The following is a 5,532-nucleotide window of genomic DNA, read 5'->3' as shown; positions in this document are numbered from 1 at the left end:
CTGCATACAAATCTTCAAGTTGTGAGCTTTCAAGGATGAGTACAGGCACTCATCAATGTCCGACATGAGTAAAATTGCAGCTTGCCCTCCGTCTCCCATTGCCGATTCTCCTTCAGCTCTACCGTCTGCCACCTCCTCTCTCTCCTCTGGTCAGTAACTCTTCTTGCCCTGTATGCCAGCTGTTGTGCTGTACCGTACTTTTCAAGGTCCTTTACTGTAAGATTAAATTTTTCCTTTAATTTTTGTGTTTGTTTTTTATGTATTATTAGTGTGAAAAGTATTATAAACCTATTACAGTACAGTCCTATATAGCTGATTGCGTTAGTTGGGTACCTACACTAACTTTGTTGGACTTATGAACAAATTAGGCTTATGAATGCACTCTTGAAATGGAATTCGCTATGTAGGGGATTTACTGCAGAGCAAATTCCACCACCTGCCCTTCAGTGGTACCTGCTGTTTCCACTAATCAGGTGAACGTGATTCAGTAACATCTCCCAACGTTCCCCTGTGTGAAACCCCTGTGCTGATGTCATGGGGACAGCTATGGAACTGCACAGGGCACACTTTCTCAGAGCCTGCAGTCTAAACAGAGTGTGAGAAGTACTACTGAAGAGGTACAAACTGTCAGGAAAGCGAGAGGTGAGACACTTAGGGAGGTAAAGAAGGAGTCCTGGACATTTAGCGTGGAATGCTCACCACTGTCTCTCAGAACAATTTCTGGGGTGTCCTGCTTGTAGTCACCACATACTTAGCTCCTCAGGGACATTTTCAGGTAGTTCCTGAAAAGCAATAACTATAGGGCAAATTTTTGTTGCCATTTTCCCAAACCCAAAGCCTTTTTAAAGTTTTCCTTGATACCAGGTTGGGACAAAAGGGTGGTTATGTTTCTGTGTCCTGGGTCTCTCCTGAGAGCTCCTTGACCCACGTGAGACAGGGTTGTGAAGTGAAGGAGAAGAGGGGTCTGGTCTTTATGGAGTTGCTGGGTTCCAGTCCTCCTCTTGGGAGCTGGGAGTGGCTGTGTTCATCTGCTTTCTGTTTCCCAACTGACCCTTCCGCGCTCTTGGATGCAGTGGTGGGCAGAGTCTGAGCTTGGGCCCACTGCGGGGTTATTGCCAGTGGCAGTGATGTAAGAAGTCATTCTGGTTTTTTTTTTTTTCCCACTCCTCCAGGCTCTGACGATTGGGCAGAAATAGAGTCGTCCAAAGGCCAAATCAAATGGATGGAGCCAAAGCGAGGAGATAAGGTAGCAGAATCTATATCCCATGTTTTGAGGGATTATTTCCTTTAGCTATTGAATGAGGATCTCGAGGTCAGGCCTTACTTCAGTGATTAACAAAAACTTTGAGGATAATGAGGGGAATATGGAAATGGGTTTAAGTTTCTCAAAGAAAAAGAGGAACTTTATAAATCCAAGGCAGTTGCATACAGCCTCCTGAGTTCAAAATCCCAGTGGGCTTCCATTGGCCAAACTGATGCGTGCCGGTGCCCAGTAATTTTCCCTCTCGCCCATTTAGGCTTCCAGATCATTAGGCTGAGAGAAGTAAGGACTTCCCTTGAGGAAATACAGAGCTGTTATTTCACTATTCCCTCCACCCTGCCATTGACTCGGGGAATCTCTGAGAATCTCTGGAAGGGACTTCAAAAGTCACATAGTCCAGCTGCCAATATATTCCCTCGCTAAGCAGGCAAGTGGGAATAGAAAGTAAAAGTGCAGTTAATTCTCAAGCATTTGGACGTAGATTGTCCACAGACAGAGAGTGAGAGATTTGTGTGTTTGGAGACGGTGCTTGGGGTCTCTTTGTATCTGTTCCTTCTCCAAGCTAAACAATCACAGATCATTTCACTGGTCCTTGGAGGACTGCTTTCAAACTTCTGAAATCGCATAAATTGAAGCCATTTTCATCTAACTAGGTTGATGCTGCCTTCATTTCCATTCCAGAAACTTTTGGCTATTCCCCATTCAGAAGGGACTGACTGCATTTGAAATAGGATGACAGAGGAATTACTCTCACTGAGATTACCCTTCAGCTACATCCCAGAACTGAGAGACTCTGCTAACTGCTACTGCCATAATGACTAGCAATCACGGCACAATCACGGAAATGAATTAAATTATTAATTTCAATAGCACCCCATGGTGCATTTATAAATTCCACCATCTGGGGAACATAAATATGGAGGTCCACATTCTAAACTTGGAGGCATGGTGCTCGGTGCCAAGGGCTGTATCTTTGAAGGCAGTAAAGATTTTTCAAGATACTATATGTGGAGCAGCAAGCTGTGCATTTGAGAGAAGGATCTGTCCCTGGGTCTCTATTAGCTTTACTATTTATTTAAGGATCTCTTCTCCTTTATTTTTTAACCAGCTCATATCAGTAGATGCAATGTATAAAAATCTTGGTTTAGGAAGAGTACACGATGGGAAATAAAGTCAAACTCTTATTTGAACTATTTATTTATTCTTTCCCTTTTCTCTTTATCCCACTTCTTCCTCCCAGAGTCTCTTCTCTTACTGACTTGCTTCACTTATGTAAATCTCTGGTTAATAAGTTCTTCCTACTGAGATAGCTATTCTTGGGTTTTGAATGGATTCAAAAATCTCTCTAAAACTTTAAGAGCATTGTTCCTGAAGCAGAGAGGATAGAGGTCCTGGAGGAGTGTGTAACCTACTCTAATCAAAGAGATTTAACTTTCTTTCCTTACGTGGAACCATTTGGCCAGATGTTGGGGTTCCCTGAGCCTTCTCTGTTTGCCATCTGTCTTGTCCCCAAGGGCTGGTGAGAGAGAGACACTTCTAAAGACTGTATGTAAATGACTTCTATGGAGCCCTGCAAGGGCTCCCTAGGCTACCTTCTTCCTACTGTGGATCACCAATGCAAAGCCAAGCAACAGCCCAGGCCCCTGCTATTGTGTACCACAATGTCCTAATATCCAAAACAACTAGATTTTTAGCCAATGAGTTCACTTAAGACCCACAAGAAAAATACATAGCTTCCTGCAAGATAAATGCTTCTAAAGCATCCAGGGTGTTGTGTAGCTCTTGACTTCCTTGTTCTCTGTATCTAGGGCTTTAATGCAATTTGTGTGTTGACTGGCTGATGACGAAGATGACTGTTGAGCACTCCTTTTAGAACTTCTACGTATGCACATCTAATCATACAGAGCTTAGTCAGTTCTGCAGGCCACTGTGATTTCCAACTGAGACTGAGGGAAGACTCCAAAGGTCGTTTTGTCCCCTTTGCTGCCACCAACAATTGATGATACTCACTGGCCACTCAATGAAACAGCTTTCATATGTAAGGTTGAATGAAAATATTGTGGTAGGGGCTATTTTTAGCAACTGTGTTTTAGGTTGATTCCTTTCAATTCTCTGTAGAGCCAAACATCAGGGTAACTTGAGATCTGGTGATCTATAACTTTAGGAAGAGGTAGTTTGTGCCTGAATAGAATTTCACTTCTTCATTGTTTTAGACGTCATTCTCATAACTTAGTCAAATCAGCTTATCATTAGCCGTTTGACAACAAGAGAATAAACTGAACCTGCAATCATGATAGATTAAAATGAAACTTCTGATCTTCATGGCAAAGTCCTCGCCAACAGCTTCTGTTTCTGTCCCTGGATGGTAAACATAAATGTTCATCAAATTTGAGGAGCTGGACCTCTAGGGACTTCCATGTCCTGTGTTTATTAATGACAATGAAGGACCCAAAATCAGTGATTTATGCAATTTAGCCACAGCTATCCCCAACCTCTGTGGGAGTTAGTAGACTGGAATAATTACAGACTAAATAGTGATGATAAGGAGGAAATGTACTGTAGTTGGAGTTAGTGGGCTGAGAAAACAAATGTTTCCGGTCTCAGGAGAATCTGCTTGCTGTTATAAAGGAGAAAAGTAGAAGCAAAGAGACCTTGTCCTGATCTGTATAAGTTCAGTAGCTGGGAAAGACCACATAAAGTTATCATAAAAACAAGAGGTGATAAACACAAAAGACCCTTTAGCATCCTGCTCCCTGCTCAGCCTGCCACCCAGCAGTGGGAAGACAAACAGTCGGCGCACTGGTTTCGAGATGAGAATCTGGAATAGTCACTGCTTTGCCCTCAGAGCCAATGCTGGTAAGACTGGAGGAACCAGTGTAACTTTGCCTGTATTTGCTTCTGACTCAAACACCAGAGAAAACGCACACAAAGAAGTGAGAAACTTCCTATTCTGAGTTGAGGAGTTCCGTGTGAGCCTGTCACAGCATCAGTTCTGAGTAATCACAAGGCTTCTTTTCTCTTTGGGTATCAGAGTAGCTCACCCTAAGCCACCAGCCGCTATACATTAATGACTGAATCCTTCTGAGGCCCAGGTCAAGTGGTCTGCCCAAGGCCATGATGGAGGGCCCAGGTAGACCCCAAGCTCAGCAAGCATGGCTTCCTGCCAGAAACAATGCCTCTCCCCTACAGTCTCCTTGAATCTCACTCCCTGGATAGACGCACTGTCTGACACTGCCCTGCAGTGAACAAAGGGAAAGATAAAAAAAAAAAAACCCAGCATTTCTTTCTAAGATGAAAGCATATGGTACCATCAAGGGGGGTGGGTGGGAAGAAGCATGCCTGGGAAGATTCAAAAGTATGTTAGTTATACCTCAAGGACAAATAGGATAGAGAGAAGAAGATGTTTTCTCATTTGTTGGGCACAATAGCCCTTCACCCCAGCAAGGGAGAATGCCTGCCTGAGTGAGGACCAGCTCTAAACTGACTCAGCACTTCTGTTCAAGTATCATCACTTAGCCAGGTGATTCTCTTTCAGGTGAACTTTTCCTTATAGTAAGATCTGATGGCCAATTTAATTGGCCACGGAAAAGAGAAACAATACGATTCTATAGAGAATTATGTACGGAAATCTAAATAAAACCCAGAGAATTCACACACTGATCCATTCATGCATAAGTCAGCAGCATCAAAACAAGATCTTTCTAGGACTCATCTGGCTTCCCATACCCTCCCTTCTTCCATTCCGATGCTTGTCGAGTTTTTCATGAGGGTAACCTAATGAGGAGATCTGGAAGAGGCGGCTTTTTGCTGGAGGTTCTCTCTGGCTGCCGCAGACCCCTCCCAGCTGCCCTCAGGCTCAGGGAGCAAGATCCCCTCCCTGCACACCTGTGTAACCCATTCATGAGCCTGTGAGGAAGCCCTGATCTTCTCTTCCCAAGTGCGCTCGTTGGGAGGCTCTCTGAAAGGAGAGGGACCCAGGGGTACTCATACTTCTGAACATCTGACTGCAAGCCTGTCTCTAATGCTCCTTTAGGGCTGTCTTCAAAGCTCCCAAGAAATTAATCACAAGCGTCTTCTACTCTAGGGAAATTCAGTTACACGTGGATTCCTTGGGGACTTGCCTGACATTATTGGCTATTACTGGGTATTACTGGACGTTGCTGGCAATCACTGGATAACCTATGTGATTATCAGGTGAGTAGGTCAGGCCCATCCACATTGAAGACTATCTCTGGTCCAAAGCAGGGAATCCTTCCCTCTGTCTGGGAACT

Source organism: Giraffa tippelskirchi, chromosome 5 (genome assembly GCF_054371585.1).
Source record: "Giraffa tippelskirchi isolate mGirTip1 chromosome 5, T2T-mGirTip1v1.2.pri, whole genome shotgun sequence".
In the NCBI taxonomy this organism is placed as follows: Eukaryota; Metazoa; Chordata; class Mammalia; order Artiodactyla; family Giraffidae; genus Giraffa; species Giraffa tippelskirchi.
Note: the sequence above shows the minus strand (reverse complement) of the source record.